At 43.7% G+C, this 19,887-nt stretch overlaps 1 protein-coding gene across 11 annotated transcripts in view; it reads left to right on the plus strand.

Annotated features, from left to right (window-relative positions):
- Window positions 1-19,887, plus strand: part of LOC142774765 (uncharacterized) — a 227,308-nt gene that overhangs the window by 106,372 nt on the left and 101,049 nt on the right. The gene's annotated exons all lie outside the window — the stretch shown is intronic.

The following is a 19,887-nucleotide window of genomic DNA, read 5'->3' on the forward strand; positions in this document are numbered from 1 at the left end:
TGCTGATGACATCACTTTGTATTTGAAAAATGAGGACAGTTTATCCCGTAGCCTGCGACTTTTTACTATGTATGGCACGATTTCAGGTGCTGCGTTAAATTTTTCCAAATGTCGATATTTATTTATTGGTTCCCCAGACGCATGTCTAAGTTCCTTTTTCGGTCTTCAAAAAAGTGACTCTATTCGCATTCTGGGGCTTGATTATACTTGCTACGGCATATCAGCCTCCTTGTGGAATTCAGTAGTCGAAGACGTAAAACAACACGTCCGGGAAGCACAAGAGTATGATTTACCGATGCTCGAAAGGAGGTATTTAGCACAGACGGTGTTTTGCGGCCGTGCATGGTACATATCTCATGTCTTACAGCCCCCATTACGAATCACCAGGTCGTTGCAATCCCTCGTTGGCTCGTTTTTCTGGTTGGGTGGAACAGAGCTGGTTTGCCGAGCAGCTTTTGGGCAACCGAGAAACTGCGGTGGATTCACATTCCCATCCGTCTCTGTTCGCTGCCGGCTACTTGCCCTACGATTCTTACTTCGGTTGTTGCATGGTGATCAGTGCCCCGCGCGTGATCTCGCCTGCTATTTCTTAGGCACCAAGTTACGCTATTTACTACCAGATGCCCGGCTTAATTCTGCACCGCAAACACTTCACGAACCTGCATTTTACTCAACGGCAGTAGCATTTTATCGACACGCCCAGCAGGTTTGTCCCAATGTGGACATTCTTGAAAGTCGCATTGTAGATACAACGGCGGCTCTTCTGCTTCCTCTGGTTCCTCCAGCCCGTCTAGCACGATCGAGACATGTCTCGTGGAGTGCGATAACGCAATCGTTTTTGCCTGGTCACCTCCGTGACTTTATGTGGCGTCTCTTTTCCTCAATTTATAGAGGAAAAGAGATCTTTTTCTCAATTTTCTGAAGGAGATATCAAAAACGCGACTATTACGAAGGAATACCTATGGCAATCTGCAGCTTTTCCACATTGCAAGAGGATAAGCTCAGCTGTTCCTTTTTTTTCCTTGTTGTCTTAGCTGCATCAGCAATCAGGCGTATAATAGGATTTCGGAAACGTGCAATCTTCACGGGTAAGCAAGAACGCAGGGAGCCAAAAAATTGGGCTCAGTCTTCACGGGGGCGTGTCACGTTCTTGTATCCTATTTTCCGGCGAGCAATTCATCTGAACACGCTCGCTTTGCTCCCACCCAGCGGATACGCCGTTACATCCAATCGTTCCTTGCACTACCGGTGGGGTGGTCCATTATTCTAGACGAAACCTCGAGAAAAGGAAACAAAACGATAAGTCGGACGCACGAACCATCTGCTCGAAAAAAGAATGAGGCATTGCTAGGCTTATAGCTTTTTCCCCTTGTAGTAATTGCAGTAATTGTGAAATGACTTTTTGAGGCAGCACAAGTTCCGGGAAAACAACATTGAGCTTCAAGTCAGTATACCTCAACAAGTAAAAACTTTGTGTTGTTTCTCAAAAAAATTGAAGATATATCTGCTCTCCCAAGAAATATAACGCACTAAAAGTTAACTTAGCTATAAAAACTTTCACAAACACCAGCTTATGAGCAAAGCTTCAATACAGACCAGTATCTTTCTCGGTGCCGTGTGTCTCTTTGTATATATGTATGACATAAATCATATTGTGTGTGAAATAAGCGAAAGAATATTTTCTAAGAACATTCTGCTTGGTTCTACTTTCTAAGAAAGTAGAACCAAGCAAAAAAGAATGCAAGGTTACAGTACATACAACGGGGAACAAGTGAACTCATTCTTCGTCCAGTTCATCGAAGAGAAAAGCACGTTTATACGAAAAATGAGTCTAAGTAAGAGAAATACGGTTTTTTATTGGCGAAATTGGGCACGTATTTGCATGCTTTGCTGCAAATTTCGTCGAAAGATGATGTCTTCTGTCGGCTTTCTTTCATGCAATATGTCGCATTTTCAACGCGGCGTAACAAACAGTAGGCTATTTAGAATTACTTATCTATGTATTTTCTAGTAAAGTATACCATCCCACATAATACCTATGTTGTAGTGGTGCGCCCCAGATGGCCGTAATATTGGCGTTTTGATTCAGAATGTTCTCGAGTATGAACGCAGCCACCAATTCAAGATGACTGGGCATTCAACGAGCGCTTAAAGTTTGGTCGGGAGACTTAATTGTGTGACAGGCAGACAGAGAGACAGACAGTCGAAACTTTTGGGTTCAAGCATCTAAAGGTAGTCTATAGTTATTGAAAAACGAAGGAATAGCTTTAAAGTCCACAGCGTCATGACACCGTTGTCTCGTTCGCCCAAGTAGTTGACAAACACTCCAGGACATGAAGTTTTCTTGTATTGTTTTTTTGTTTTTGCCGTATCTCTCGGTTATATGGTAAAGTTTAGTTCTCAAAAAAACCTCTTAGAAGCCTGCGACTTCACTTGTGGAAGCTGCTCGGCTAATATATACATGAGAATAATAATTAAGAAAGATTTGCGAAGTTTGTCACCAGGTTACAGCGATAAAACCAAAACAAACCAATGTGAGGCCCTCCAGTGATATTAGGTAATTGGGAAAGCGTTGGAACTTTGGACCTTTCAGAAATGCACCTACCTATGCATCATAATTTATGGCGGTCGATTGAACGTCTTAACAAGGGTTTCCAAAACAACAGTCCATGTAGATATCTAGTACAACAATTATCTAAAAAAATCTGACTGGGAAAACGCTGCAGCAATCAACGGCATTCAGTTATTTGGTTATATTTGCTTTAGGTTCTATTTTCAACGTATGTGCATTATCTGCTCTATACCATGGGTGCCTGTTCATGCCTCTCTCATTGTCATTTTTGTCTCAATACATACGTGAATCCTCAACTTTCCTAGGCGCGTAGAAAGTCACGAAATAGTTTGGCTTCCACGGCTATATCTTGAAATTTTACCGAATACCTTGCCCATGAATAGCATCGTCATGCAAAAACTCGTTGCGCATGTTCAACTCTATCTGAGCGTTCTGTTTTGATCACTCTATACACTTTGTTAAACCCATTATATTTACATATCGCACAAGATTTGCACCAATGGTTGGTGAATACAGAAAACTTCATAAGCTGGTGTTGTTGTAAGAGAAGACGTTTAATGGATAATTGAGCCCCAGTGCTCTATAACATGGGACTCCAGTTCTTCGGATCAGTTCCAGATGCATTCAATACAAGTGCCCATCACTTCTTGCATTTGCATGAACACGCTTGTGCTTCCATTTCATAGCGACTGCATGCAGAGTGGAAGGGCGCATACCGCATTCTTTTAACTGCGCCCGCGTCCCTCGCCTCGTGTAGATCGGGTTCTGGTCCAGAACTCATCCTCCCTGCGTTGCTCCCCCATCATTTTAGGAAACTATATAATGTATCATCCAAGGAGTTTTAAAGAATTTTTTTAACCTACTTGGTCTCGCCTCAATTTATAGAGTTCCGAAAGCTTGCTCTGCACGGATCCCCTTACAGAGGAAGCATTGCGTCTACTCGCTGCAAAAAAAAAAAAAAAAAAAAAAGCAGCTCAGCGAACAGCAGCAATGTTGTATTGGTGCGTTCTTTTTCTCCGCGGTGTATATCGAAGCGCACACGTCGTGTAGCGCATCGTTACATGTTGCGAAGTACTTCTGTTATGGCTGCTTGAGTTGCATTCTCTAAGACCGTTTTTTTTTTGCTGCTCCCACTGTGCCTGTGAATGCATCACACACTGTCTTATACAACATCGCGAATGCAGAAGATGCACTTCTTGACCCTATCGGTATTCACAAACACTGGTTTAGGATGACTTCCGGTTCTGTGTGCCGGCGTAGCCTAGCAGCAGTATTGGCGAGGAACAGAAGCTTTAACAAGTAGCCAGTTTCATTTTCAACAGTTTTCTTCCTGTGTCCTGTCAAACATTTCAAGTGCACTTTCTTTTAAGCTAGATACAGCATTATAGGAGTTAGCCCTTAAATTTGAGTGCCTCTTTGCCTGAAAGCGGAAGAACAGACTTTCCATATTTAGAGCACTACTTAGAACAAAATGTTTCTGTTTCGCTGTTACAGAGTAATAAATCAGGTGAGCGAAAATTTCTTGGGTAGCAACACGTGCTGTTGCTATATTTATATTGAAACAAACTGAAAAGGCCTATATTGGCCTCGAGTACATACCGTAGCGCCACCTACGTGATGACGTCACTCATAGGATGCCGGGTTGACTTTGTCTTCTTGAACATCACATTTCCTACGCTTTCGGAGTGGACACCGTGTGTGCCTTCCTTTGTTTTGAAGCTCAGTGCATAAACACTTGGTACGACCTGACATTACGGGCAACCAAACTATGAATCAGTGCCCCTGGTGGCACTCTCGTGTCTAATTAGTATCGTAAAATGGCGACTAAGAACCAGTGCAGCCATGGGAGACGATGCAAGTGGTATCGCAAAAGCAAAGCTGCCGTATTCCGCAACTACGCATCTTGTCTGTGACGTTAAAACGATCGCAGCGCTGGCCTTTCTAGTGGAGGCACTCACGGCCAATAGCAGAATAGATAGCTGACACAGCACTTCAGGGAAACGGTCCCCCTGTGCTGCTCGTATTCTATCGGATACTAATGCCACGAGCAGCTAATTACTCAACTATATTTAGCAAATAGGTAAAGTGCTGGTAAGTGAAGTTATCTGAGCATGCGTAATGGAGTTACTTAAAGTAAAATAGATTGAGGACGAGAAGACGGAATGAATAATCGAAATGGGTTGGAATGAGAAAATCTAAAGGAAATATATTCAATTATGTTGTAGTTGTTCAGGCACAATTAGGGTGCTGCAGAAAGACAAAGTGGTCGTGCGAAAACGTCTGGGCTGTGCGTATGGTGTTAACTTTTCAGCAGGTTGCGTATGGCTCTCATATACTCTAAATTGTCAAAAAAATTTTTTAGAAACCCAGCCGTTTGACTACTCATGGTCACTATTCTAAGGTTTCTTTTGTAGCTTGCAGTACATCACTTCTGCTGCCATAGCCTTAGGCTAGCTTTTTTGTGACTTATAAGGACGCAATTTATTAGTACCTAGTTTTTACGCACCTATACATCTTTTCAAATTTTCACGACAGGGGGCGCTACTATATCGTAATGACCGCCTTCTGACATGCAAGTTTGGCAAACTCGCATAGGGACGCGTGCACTGGAACCGGTTCGTTATCTGGTGGTATGGAATCCCTGCGAATGTCTGTGTTCGCCCATTTTTCGTTTGCTTAGATCATTTGTGTGATATCGTCACTGCCACTTACCAATTCATCACTGTCTGAACCGTTCAGCGGCGTGCATTTGCGTTAGCGATGCAAGAATGAGCTCCGCGTCTGCGAACGCCGGTGCTTCGTTGTCGGTAATAGCAGTAGCAAGCACACACATGTAATTACACTTGTTGATTGACTGATTTATGGAGTTTAACGTCCCAAAACCACCATATGATTATGAGAGACGCCATAGTGGAGGACTCCAGAAATTTGGACCACCTGGGGTTCTTTAACGTGCGCCCAAATCTGAGCACACGGTAATTACACTTGTCTAGAGCTGCGCGGTGCGTGGCTAGAGACGCTTTTGTACGCAGCTGCTCCATCGAATTACCTACAGGAATTCTAATCATGCTTGATCTATAGTAAAAGATTGCATGTGGTATAATTATGCCAATTGTGCAATTTTGGCCTCGGTATTTTCGTATTTTTGCAGAAAACGGCAATCAAAGCAACTGGCTGGGCGCTCTAGACACGTGTGACCCTGTTTGTACCTTTTTTACGTATCCAAGATGCAGTGCATGGACATTGTTATCGACAATTTTCTTACCGCCAACAAGTTGCCGTGAACAGAGGCGTTTCAGGCCACTCGGAAGGTCTTTCGATTCAGTGACGACACCTACTGCTTTCTCAATTCAGGCGACGACGGAAAGCAATGCAGCCCGAACATATCGCACCTGCACTCATCCAGTGGCGTACTTTTCTGCAGGCACAATTTCACGTAAGATGGCTCCTCTTGCGCTGACTGCACGTGCACCCGTTCACGACACAGTGATAGCCAGATGGTCTTTTCTTCAAATACGCAGTTTTTTGCCATTACTTACTTTTTATTGAAGGCAGGCGCCCATTACACATACTAACCCATGCGTGCATGTACGGTGCGCTCTGCCTAAGGAACGATGGCAACACTGAGAACATATTCTTGACCCCTGCAGCTCAGGGGTTCGAGAGCGCTCCTGTGAAAAAGTGTACAGCACTCGCTTGGGTTGGATGAATAAACGTGCGCTGTTGAAGTGCCTCGGTAGGTGATTGTGGAATACTGTACTCGCTTTTTCTCGAAGCATTTCTAGGAAGATATTATTTCGCGTTCGCGGGACATTGCTAGACCGTTACGACGATGACATCATAAAGAGGTCATCGTGGCATCACTAGGACGTCACAAAGGTTGACAGCGTTTCACGAGACGATCACGTATGCTGATGACGTCAGGAAGTGGACTTCCTGACGTCATCATCATCCATCAATCGGATAAGGTCACTATTTGCTTTGGCGAGAGAAGTCAGTGTGACGCCATCAAGACATCATCGCTTCGATAAAGAGGAGTGTATCGCACAGGTGGTTCAGAAATATGTCGAAGGCGTAAGAAATGCAGTGCACCAGATTGCAGAGGCTGTACGAAAACCCGTTTTCTGCAAGAAGTTTTGGTTGGGCGGAGAAAGCATTAATACAAGCAACTGAAAAGCGAAGACGGTTGTCGACTTTGATTTGTCATGGGAGAACGCACGAAGCGCAACGGGGTGTATTTCGCAACACCTGTCCTTCATTTTACGTAAATTGACACACTGCTTCCTTTAGGCTTAATCTCATCGCAAAATTGCTAGCCGGCATACTTGGAACGAATTTATCATTTAGCCATATACGTGAACAAACAAGGACGATTGTGTTCATGCAAGTGACTAAAAGATTATTTTTTTATCACCTCATTATACGTTTAGGGCTGCCTCGCGTAAATCACGCCCACCAACTTTTGCAAACCGCGCCGATTACCCGCCACTAGCGATAAAGCTGGAATATTCGATGGTACACGTATAAATGCCGACGCGCATAACTGCTTGTCAGGTTTATCGATGGCAGATGCTCTGGTTGCCATTATCATGTTCCAGTGTGTATTGCTGTATACTGTGATTCTCAGTTCGTCGCCCAAAAGTTCCGCCAATAAGAGTTTCTTTCTTTTACACGCTGACTGCTGCCTTCGTCAACGACACGACCACATGACAGTATATAACGAGGGACGACAGACTACAGATAATACAAGGCAGAGAACAGTGCACTCGGAATCAATTTATTTGTATTCGTTTATCATTGTATTCACTTAAGAAATGCTGAATTGCTGTTACTATCACGAAAGTGAAAGAGCATGAACCCATGCGACCAACCAAAAACTTAAGACACTCCTTATTAGAAATAGATATTTTTGCTGACATGCTACTCCTTATAGGGATAGCATACCTGCGGCATATGAAACCATTGGTGTGCTACATTTGTCGTTTTCTAAAATTACTGACGTTTTCAGGATACGTCATTATCACTTGACCGATTTCAACATTGCTTCTAGTACCATCGAATGACTGGGACGTAAACAACTCATGATCCGGTGACCCAAGTGTTGTAGTTAGTGTGCTCTGCGACAAACTTGCGTAGGCTTGTTTTGCTAGTTTGCCAGAAAAATGAGGTTTTGACAATTTTTTTATTTGAATTCTGAATTGCTCCTATTGTTTTGAGCAAAAAGACTTCTGCTAGCAGTTTAAGCCGGTCCTTCTTTGTTTTTTGGGGGGTATACAAACTATAACCCTTTTTCGCTATACAAAAGAGTGCAGTTGGGCACATTTCCTCGGAAATAATTCATTTTACTCTTCACAACACAAGTTTCCTCCTCAATGCACTCGGAATTTGAGGCTTCCCTATTTTCTCGATAGTACACCTATGCGCGCACATTGTCAGCCATACTGTCTATTAACGGGAGCCTAGTCCCCGCATTCTAGAACGCCCCTTCACTCAACTCTCCACCTTCACTTGAGAAAGCCGATGGGAGCGCCATCTTTACGCAGGGCATGTCACTGCATATCGGTGATAATTTGCTGCTATTCTTGAGTAGCGCAGCGTCATATTCAGCCGAGCAGCGGCGCAGTGCTCAACTCTTTCAAGTGAAGGGTGAAGGTCGAGTCGAGGAGCGTTTGTGAATACGGAGGTAGTACTATTGTGCGTCATGTGAATATACTCGTGAGGCTTGTCGTTCTTAGGCATACTGCATTTTATTCGCTGGAGATGTTCGCCTGGCTTTTCACCTTACATGCTGCTCCAGGTGCCGGGTCATAATTATAATATATACAGCTATATACACATAATACATACAGAAACATTATTTACAGATTTTCAATGAGGCTTGTGGTCCGCAAGAAAGTCAGCAGCGCTTTCGTGAAGCCTAATACACTGGAGGTGTTTTGCCATGCACCCGCAATATGTCTCAACTTGAAAAGAAGTCGCTAAAGGAAGGCATGTTAAGAAGACAAGCGTCCGGTTCACTACCCTGTACGGGGGGAAAGAATGTAGCGTGAAAAGAGGCAGAAGAAGGATGAACGGAGTCACGAGCGCACATGAAAGAGCACGCAATTCAAGACTGGGTGAGGCGCTTTCCCATTTTGTGCCTTCTGTGGTGGCATCGGTGACATCGAACATTTTACTTGGCTGTGCTCGCGGTTTGAGAAGGAAAGCGCAGCAATGGTACGCAGGGTTGTAAAATGATTGTCCCAGGCAGGGGAGAGTTAACGATGCGCTTTTTCTCGCGAAGCTCCCTCGGCAATCAGCAGGATTGTGCAACTGACTGTCGTGGTATTCCCGCGATACATTGGGGTGAGTGACATTAGGTGACGCATGCCAATAGTTCACGAGATGCTCAGGTGCAACAATATACCCTTTTCAAGCCATCCCACAACACACAACGGGCGCACGGAGCAGTATGAGAAAAGTTGGTACGCGGAGAGAGCCGGCACTTTCTCCGCCTACTGCTCGTTGGCACCGCGCGAGCTCAAAATAAAGAAACATGCTGTCGCTTGTTGAACGAGATCTGAACGCACACGTGTATGTATATCTACGCAACAAATGTGAAATGAATAACGCTGTCAGTGTAAGTATCACTGGAGGGGTGTGCGTAGAAGATGAGCGGCGTGCGAGTTGTTGCGTACCGACATATGTGGTCAAAACATGCTGTCATCCAGAATGTGATCTGGAACACAGAATTAGCAATTATGCAATGATTAACAGCTCATAAAGCACTATGGGTTTTATCACCATCGCAGTTTTATTGGGTCGTTAACGCAAGACTGGAAAGTAGTGTTACAGCTACAAATTTTTAAAAATTTTCATGCAGAAACCACGCACTGCAAATAAGAAAAGTGCACACATTCAAAACGTGTTTAAAGACGAAGGAATGGAACTAGAATTCACGTGAGAGATACCTTGCTTCAATAATATTCGGTTTCTTACAAGATGCTTCAGTGTCTGCGGAGCTTGTTTGCTGGCAGTATATTGCGCGTTGAGAGAGACCACTGCTGAATTTCGCGTTAGCGCAATGAAATGTAGTTCAGTGAGGAATAATGATATCGTACCTAAGCTCGGCAAAGAAAGCAAAAAAACTTTTGCACGTTATATAAGCAATAGTTTGCAGCTGCAAGAAGGCGCGCTGTCTTGCCTATATATATATCATTGCATCAGTTTGTGCACAGCTCATTCTCACGGCAAAAAAATAATAAATAATTCGGACGACCTCCACCCATGAAGAAACTGGGAATGTTGCACCTAATCCATGCATACGTTTTGCGCAGTCTGAAAAAAAGTTTAAAAGCGATGCGAGGTGAAGGTAGTGTTTTACTTAGTAACATTTCTTTCGTAGAGCTCAAAAGGTCACAGGGGTCTGAGTAGGCAGAGAAATGCACTATAAAGACATGCCAATTGTTCTTTCACTTGTTGTGCAAGAGTTGCTAATCGAATTTATCTTATGGTAACATATTGTTGCGGTTAACGTCGAAGGGTGTTTATTAGCAGGGCGGAGTTGATGGTTCGGTAGTAATATATAGATCCGCAATATATAGATATAGACCGTTGTAATATATAGATCGGTCAGACTGGTTGATGTATCATTACGCGCACAGAGCATCAAAATTCGTTGAATGAAGTCATCTCTTCTTACCTTGAATTTTCAGTAATTCAAACGCGATTTCATCTTTGGAGGCCTGGTAATCTTGCAGAGTCACCCTAGCCAGACCACGCGAGAAATATTGGAGACAAATCTTGAGAAAAACCGCACCTTGTTTAAGTCAGCTCACCTTCGCTATCGCTACAACACAAGACACTTAACCAAATTAATCCATGTTTCTCTTTTTGTACCTATTTGTGACATGCATGACGCACCCTATTTTTTCTTATGTTTTTTTAACACGCCCGATAACCTTTTAGTTGCGAGTGAGCGTTTCTGGTGTGCATATTTCTTCCCTGGTCGTGCTTCTTTTTTTTTTTTGCTCTGTAGGCTTTATTACAATCTGCAGTTGCAGTTTCATGGGAAGTTGGTAGATGCATATTCTGTGAACGGCCAGCAGAGGTCTATTCAATGTACTTTATTTTAAGAAGTTCCGCTTATTTCTAAAGAACTTTTTAAATAAACCAGAACCGTACAACTTACTCGTAAACAGCATCAAACACATCAATTGATTCCTAATGCATCAGTGAGTTTGTAGACATGTAGTTCTTGCACTTTTTAGGCAATGAAGTTGTACTGTATATTTCAGTTATGTCGAAGCCGGAAGGATGATGATAATTAACTGATGGTCTAACTGACGCTTCTCAGCCGCTCAGCTGGTTGAACATGTGAATAAGTGCAAATCGATGACATGCCATCGCACCCAAACACTGTAGTTTGTGAGTGAATCACGCAGTAAAATATCACGCCTTGCCGAGTTCGCTTGATTTGAAAAGCGCTGGCGCGGTGCAAGCGGCAACTCGAAACATGAGGTCCGCGAGCTCGTCACGGCAGCCGCTCTGGCATACCAACTTCCCATAAGCGCTTGCGCGTCCGTTGGCGGCGCTAGTGGGCTTGAAAATGGTCTATTTCCACGCTACAGATAACAGATAAATACAAATATCTGGGCGTATGGATGAGCAAAGGGACCGAGTACCTAAGGGAACAAGAAATATACGTGAAGACTAAAGGTAACAGGAAGGCAGCAGTGATGAAAAACAGGGCACTGTGGATATACAATAGGTATGATGTTGTGAGAGGGATATGGAAAGAGATCATGGTTCCTGGTCTGACGTTCGGCAATGTGGTCTTGTGCATGAGATCAGAAGTTCAAGCAAGATTAGAAATTAAGCAACGGGAAATAGGTAGGCTTGCCTTAGGAGCTCACGGGAATACACCAAATCAGGGTGTACAAGGAAATATGGGATGGACATCATTTGAGGGCAGTGAAGCTAGCAGCAAGATGAAATTTGAGAAGAGATTGAGACAATCGGGGGAGGAGCGTTGGGTTAGGAAGGTACTCAGCTACGTGTACATGAAGAATGTCGATACAAAATGGAGGAAGCACACCAGAAAATCGACTGGTAGATACTTGGAAAACAGCAGGGGGCCAAACCAAACAAGAAATAATTGGTTAAGCAGAACGAGAAGGAAGCTTAGGCCGATATGTGGAGAATTGGCATGATTAAGAAGTCCGCACTAGAGATCTAACAAACTCTTAAGCAGGAAAGTGGCAAAGAAAGAGTCTTTGGTAATACTCGGGGTAGTTCCCCACTGTTTGAGGCCAGGACGGGAGTATTGCGAACCAAGACATATCGGGCCAAATACGGAAGGGTAGACACGGTATGCAGTGCATGTGGAGAGCAGGAGGAAACTTCCGAACATTTGACAGTGTTCTGTAAAGGGCTTCACCCTAAAGTCAAGGAGGATGGCGCAGAGTTTTTCAAAGCACTTGGATTTAGGGACAGGGTGGGCAAAATAGACTTTAAGCGGGTAGAATTAACTAGAAGGAGGTTATTTGATTGGTGGCTAAAGTCAATTAAGGCACGAGTGAAAATAAACCTTTAACTACAAAGTAAGGGTCCTCAACCTGACAATTTAAAAGAAAAAAAAAAGAAATCTAGTTTTCGGTTCACCAAGTATTGTGGCTTGGGGGCGTTAGCCACCACCCGATATAAAGGGTACAGCCATTTCCATCCATCCATTCATTCATCCATCCATCCATCCATCCATCCAGCCAAATCTAATCTAATCTAATCTCATCTTCTTTAATCCATTCATCAATCCATCCAAATGTAATCTAATCTTCTCTAATCTATACATCAATATCTAATCTAATCTAATCCATCCATCAATATCTAATCTAATCTAATTTATCTATCCATTCGTCCCATCTAATCTAATCTAATCCATCCAACTATCCATCCTATCTAATCTAATCTAATGTAATTCATCCATCCATCTGTAGATTTTCGGTATTCAATAGCGTTTCCGTTACTATCTTCTTCTTGTGCACACATGGCTGCGGTCATAGAATCTAGTTTCAAGAAACGCGTTTCGAGTCCACTTTCTTCAAATACACCCGGAGTGGGCATTGGTGGTTGGTATTTCGAGCGCCGCTGTACGCGTAGTCTTCAATTATCTCTCCGCTTCCGCGTGCAGAAACTGAATTTAGAGTTGTCCCCGCCATTATTCCGATGCAAAACCACCAGACCTTTGTGAATCTAACAGCCATCGAAAAGCTGTATAATGGTGTCGCATCAGAGTGACCAATTCGCAATCACTATGGAGTGAAATGACACAATGAGAAGATTTCGGTTATGTCAAAGAATGGTGCTTGCAAACGCTGTTCCTTGCGTTCAACGAGAAGCGAACGCTGTGCTTGGTACTGTTTAGGTGGCTTGGTGTTAAAGTACTAGTAATAAAAGTAGAAGCACTAAAAAGTCCTACGCAGCACTTCAACTACGAAAAAGCAGTTGAATGAGGGAGGGGGAAGGGGGGAGTCGAACAAGTGATCACTTTAGGCGCAAACCGACCAAAGTAACTATATTATAGGCGGCTTACGTTCGCTACTGGTGCGCCAGGACAGACCGGTGAAAAAGCCCAGTTGCATGCATTGACGAAAGACGCTCTCATGGCAGTTTGTCTGCGTGGTAGCAATCCGTCCAGAAAAGATACAACTGTCCCAACTCAGTGGGTAGTAGTAAAAATTAGTGGTGGCCGCAAAAGAGAAAACGGAAGCAATTGTGGTGCGCTCTGCCTTAGACCTATTAACGTGGTGGCCGCGGAATGTGACGTAGACGAGTCTATTTTGCTCGCGCAAACGCCAACGATGATTTTCGCGAAGGTGGCACGCTCCTTTTTACAGCCGAAGTTTTTATTCAGATAACTTCTGACCACATGCATCAAAGGTGAAAACTGGAACAAAAAGTTATAAAAGCAGGACTTCCTTTTGCCGCGGAATGCATAAAGCGGATCATCCTGCGAGCTGCCAATACTCTTAGGATGAGTCAGGTGGACAAGATGCATGCACTATGAGAAGGCAATCAGGGCGTGATATAATGTTGGTTCACCTAACTTTTTTCTTCCGATGTTATTTGTGTTTACGAAAAAATAGAACAAAAATAAAAAGGTGCTGAAGTTGTAGGGTACCAATTTTTAATGTAAAGATCATATTTTTTTACTATGTTATTGACTAAGCTGATTTGATGTGGATGTGCTTCTACTGAATGCAATTTTTCCATGAAACAAGAAGGAAGCATCGAGATGAATGGTTAACTAGCACTTGTTGCAGGTTAAAATAAAATTGATACGTTGTCGTACATTTGAGCGTATGCAACAAAATTTCGTTAGACATGGCACATACAAATTTAATAATAAGGTTTATTACAATAAATAAAGGATTAATTATTCAGAAACCATTTCATCCGCCTCGAGGCACCACACTAAAACACACAGATCCGTTTGTTTCATTCAGGAGCTGGGTTTCTGACGCTTCAAGTTTCGTCGCTACTGTTAGCTTCTACAAACTTCTGACAATCGAAGCAGGTGTAAAAAGTTTGCAGCAACATTTCCCTGATTCCATTAGACGTACCTCTTCTTTTAAATGTTTGGCAAACTAACAAGCTTGAAAACAACACCAAAACTAAAGTCTCACGTATTATTTATGCTCAGGCCCAGTACATGAGACGTAGCTGTCTGTCTCGACTTACCTTTGTTTTATAGGCCTTCACTTTAGTGAAACGCTCGAAGACACGCACAAACGTGTGTGGGGCAAACCAGTTTGTTGTAACTTTTTCAAATCGCCACTGAGAATCCACCCGTGCACGCACAGCATTAAGAAATGGCGTTTCCTAAACATTCGCAGTTGCATTACAGGTGACATCGAACCTTAGTATTCGTGGATTTAAGCAGAAAAACAAGATACACATCTTTCTGGAAGTCATCGTCAGGTACGTGTGCTCTAGTTAAGGTATTTTCAAAGTTGATCACGTCAGCCACGGTCTGATATAACACATCGCACTCGGCATGCTCAGTTTTGCCATCACCCGGATCGGAGCCTATGAATTCCGATGATCATTAACAGTAATTACCTTCAGTTCTTGAGTAATTTAACAATTCAGCATGCTATAAATTGCTTCATTCTGACAACACCCCCCTTCCACGAACCTCAATTTAATAATAAAAGACTTAAGCAATAACGTTTGCTTCATTGCTCATTTTGATATAACTTTAGACGCTGCAGTGTTTTTCGGCCCGGTTGTAGATGGTCTTCACGAATATGACAGTGACCTATATACTCTAAAAAGATGTTCATATGAAATTTGCATTGCCTTTGAAAAAAACACTCTGCATAAGAGACCGGCTTACGTAAACTGCCATCAAGTATTAACAACAAAACCCGCTCCTCTGACTCAATAATTGGCGTGGTGATTCGAACAAAAGCCTCACACCTGCCATTGAGCTTCTTCTCCCCGAAGAATTATTGCGCGATTCGGCAATGCCGTATCTAGAGCCCCAGTTTTACTACGTCCGGCCCTCAGCACTGTGCTGGGAACATAAGATGTCAAGAGCACTGTAGAGGACAGTAAATATCAGTTGTCATAGTGCTCTAAGACATAAAAAGAAACTTTACTACCGCCCAGTTTTACTGCTTCAGTGTCAGCAGTTCTCTACACCCTCGTGTTCAAGTGCTTCAGTGACAATTCCAGCAGAGGAAGGCTGGCGCCATAGGGCTATGCTTGCTGGAGTTGATCCATTCGCTCGAGAGCAGAAATCGGCGAGTTGTGGGCGCCGGTACTACCTGGCTTAACACACAGCTGCAAACGATAAAGTCTAGGGAAATGTTTTCATTATATTGTCACCTTTGGGTTGCCAATAGTTCTGCACACACGTGTTCGCAGAAGCTAAATGAGCAAAAGTACCTTATATATTGTACACATGTGAACCACCCCTCCCATATTTCGTCTCTTTAATGCTCTGTTCTTTTTTGTACCAGTAAACACCTCCTGCCCAGAAACACCTTCTTACGTTTGGTGACTCTAATGAGCCAGGAAACGGCTACAAAAAAACAGGGGGCGAAAAAAAAAAGAAACGAGGTAAACTTGAGGACTAGAAAATTATTCGTGCCGCGAGATGCAGACGCTTCTGCTCGCATTCCGGAAGCCCATGTGTTAAACACTTGACTATCTAGACCCGCTAGCAGAGCGTAGCACAGGCTTAGCGAAATGTTTTCTTGAACTTGCTGCCTAATGGCTTCTGAAGGCCAGAAATATGCAGAAAAAGCAACTCATCTACAGAAAAAGAGGACGGAACTATTGCGAATTCGAGAGACTTTCGTGTTCATGCACGAGACGCGAGCATGCGGCACGAGACGTCAGGGTGCGCAGTGGGGTGTAGACGACACCACCGCCGGTCATCACCACCACCACCACCACCATCATTTTATTCGTCATGAGCGTCACCGTCATGTCATATTGCGGGTACCTTCCATGTACTGCGTCGTGATGGCAGAGCGGTAATGTGCTCCACCCCGTTCTTATTCTTCTAGTTACATGAATCTCGAGGTTCAGCTCCGCGGTTATTACCTTTCCTAAGTAAACGTAGTCCTTTTACAACATGACGCCTACTATTACCTATCTCGAAGCGCTGTGCTCTTTCGAGGTTGTTGTACATTCGTTTTGTGCAGATGAATTCTAAGATCTACTTTTCTGCCCTCTTTGTCTAACCTCGTAATCATGAGTTGTATTTGTCCCCCGAGTTACTCAGCAATGCAGTGCAATCGGCGAAGCGAAGGTTACTACTAGGTACTCTGCATCACCTCTTATCCCTAATTCTCCCCTTGTTAGGCCTTTGAACACCTCCTGTAAGCGCGCGGTAAATACCGTTTCTGAGATTGTATCCCCCTGTCTTACACCCTTTTTGATTGGTATCCTGTTGCTTTCATTATGAAGCACTATGGTGGCAGTTGATCCCCTGCAGATTTTTTCCAGGATGGTTTTATGTGCTTCGTCAACGCCCTGATTCCACAGTATTTGCATGACTGCTGATATTTAATCTAAATTAAACGCCTTCTCGTAATCTATGAAGGATATATATAGCGGTTGGCCGCATTCTGAGCATTTTTCTATTATCAGAATGATAGTATTAATATGGTTGAGTGTTGAGTAGCCTGTTGAAGATCCTGCTTGTTCTTTCGGTTTTTTGGTTATTTTTGTAAAAAATTATTTACCTTTATGAATAGCTTGTATACGACAGAGAGCAAGCTGATTGGCCTGCAATTCTTGAAGTACTTGTCACCACCTTTCTTATATGTGAAGATAATGCTAGCACTCTTACAATATTCTGGTACTCTTCTCGTTAGGAAACTCTTTGTAAACAGGTTGACTAGTTTTTCTAACACGATCTGTTCTCCGTCTTTCGGCAGATCTGATGTTACCAGATTCTCACCAGCACCTTTGCCTCTTTGCTTGTTCTCCAAGGCTTTTTTTACTTCTTCTATCATTCCTGGAGGCATGCGATCTTGGTTACTTCTAGTTATTATATTGAGGTCGTGGTAGTCCTGACTACTGCACAGATCTCTGTAAAATGCATCTGCTATTTTAACTATGGTATCCATATTGGTGTTTCCTTTGCCTTCCTTGTATTTTATAGCATACATCTGGTTTTTGCCTGTCCCAAGTTTCTTCTTAACTGCTTTGACGCTCCATGATGCGCAAGAAGCCAATCAATGAGCTAGCACTGAAAGATAATGTACAACAATTCAGTGTCTCGCTTCGGAACAGGTACTCGGCTCTTATCGGAAAAACTAGCCTGAACGTTGACGCAGTGAATGATAACCTGACGATTTTCATTACGGCGTGTGCAGCGGAAGTGGGCGATACGCTGGTTAGACTGTAAACTATACGGCTAGACCAGAAAAAAGATAAAAAAACTTATTATGAAACGACGAAACATTAAAGCTTATGGTACAACTAACAAAGCAGAGTTGGCAGAGCATTCGAAGTTGATTAATAAGCGTAAGTTGTCTTATGTAAGAAGGTATACAATAGAGATAATTTAAAAAATTAAATGTACTTGCTTTCAAATGGTCAGTAAATATTCACTAACTCCTCAGCGAAGACCTGTATATCGCAGCATTTCGTGGTGTTCATCTGCACAAGTCGCTCAATTTTTAACTGGGCATAGCTCTCGGATGGATTCGCACTGCGAGCAGATGCTTGAGAAGGACCCGCTTGCTACCATCGAACATTTTAGATGCGGAGCATCCCTTGCTCTTGATTATCCCGGGGTCTCGGCATCCGCACTCGAAATGTGCATGCGCCACTATCCCTCCTACTTCTCTTACCCAAACAGCTGCGCTTTACTTCCTCCTGCTTGCACCTATCTTGTGTTATCACTTCTGCTCTCTCAGCAGCGCATATGCTACTATCTTCCGCTAGTCTCCTCTCCTTCAAGTGTGTAAATAAAGCCCGAGCGCATGAGTGCCTCCTCATCCTCCTCTCCAACGCTCCACTCTTCTTTTACCTCGCAACGCCGACGCAGGCAACGTCTACAAGTGTACGCTTGTTCCCCTCATCGTGCTTTCCCCACTCTCTCCTCTAGCCATTTCTCCCTGCTGTGTTTACACCTACGTTGCACATGCGCGCCTCATCCCCACCCTCTTCTACGCTCCCCCTGACTCTCGCCTCGCTACGCCAAAGCAGGCAGTATGTGCTAGCGAGTTTCTTGATTTAAGAACTGCACCACCTTCCTGAAGGAAATCGCGAGGATATGCGAATCCATTGCGTATAGCGTTCATAAAAGCGATTTGCACGTGAGAACCCAGCATTACCAGAATAATGTAATTTTTTTTTTAATGCGAAGCCTTTCCTACCGAACTTCGGCGAGTTTGAGCACATCTATCTAGCCGCTCACGACATTTAGCTCTCCTGGACGTTTCGATTATTCTATCGACATCAAACTTGGTATGCAACAACATGACTGTATGACGAGCATAACTGTCTAGACATAGTATAAAAATCATGACATGAATGTCATGAATCTCATGATTTACCTTTTATGGTCTTGCAGCTCTTGCGGTGGTTTCGTTCACATGACATGTTGCAAAAAGGGCATGGTATGACATGACTGCTTGGCGAACACAAGCACCAGACCCTACTATAAAAGCATGCGTGTCGTGTAACAACATGATTACATACCACAGTCATGATGCTCTTACGACCGTTTCGCTAGCTTCGCATATACCAAACTTGGTATTTACGGGACGTGAATGGATGACGAAGATATATGACTGGTACAATTATGATAATAATGAAATGCGTGTCATGTAACAACATGACTACATGCCTCGCTCATGATGCACTCGAAGCCATTTGGACAGCTTCACCCATTCCAATTTTGGTATTACGTATGAGACGTGGATGCATGACGAAGGTATGGGACTGGTGCAATCATGATAATCATGAGGTGCGTGTCCAGTAAAAAAATGGCAGAATATCCACGGAGTGAATAATGGAGAGAGGGGCATCGCATTTGCCCGTCCATTCGTTCTTGCTTCCGTCCGTCCATGCGTCCGTCTGTGTGACCGTCCGTGCGTCCGTTTGCCCGTCCGTGCGTGCGTCTGGAACACGCTTGTCCTCCACGGTCATCAGCATCACCGTCAGGGGCTGGTACGGCGAACAACCCCCCCGCCACCCCCAGCCAACGAAAACGCCTCGATCTTAAAGAGCTTTGTTCCTAAAATAGAAACAAAGTGCAAAAGCAGCCTTATATTCGGACCTACGCTTCCGCTTAAACCTACGCTTCCGCTTCGTCACCGTGTGTGGGACCACTGTCAGCAAGTACACCATGCTAGTAGACATCCCTGCAAGTAGAGCTCCAGCAGTACTCACTTTGCGTGTGAGTTTGGTGGGCACGTAATCTGGCGAAGGGTCAGCACGCCAGGCGCGGCCCCAGTTTCTAGAGACATCAACAAATGGACCACCCAGTAAGTAGAGGGCGGCCCCACACAATGAGCGGGTGGGAAGAAGTGGAAAGTTATGAGGCGAAAAGCATAAAATAACTCTTCATCACTTTCCCTTTTCTCTCTGTTTGTACTGCCAAAACAACGCATTGCTAATGCTTGTAGTGGCCGGTGTCGCCACTTTCCTTTGTGCACTTTTCTATAATTTTTTTCTTTGTCTGATTTAGTAGCGCTAGTCTGTTTTACATATTTTGGCCACACAATTTTTTTTCACTTTTTGATGTTGCCGGAGTATGCATTCTACTCCAGACACACGAGATTCACCACTACACACTCAGAAAATCC

This window comes from Rhipicephalus microplus, chromosome 10, assembly GCF_043290135.1.
Source record: "Rhipicephalus microplus isolate Deutch F79 chromosome 10, USDA_Rmic, whole genome shotgun sequence".
NCBI lineage: Eukaryota > Metazoa > Arthropoda > Arachnida > Ixodida > Ixodidae > Rhipicephalus > Rhipicephalus microplus.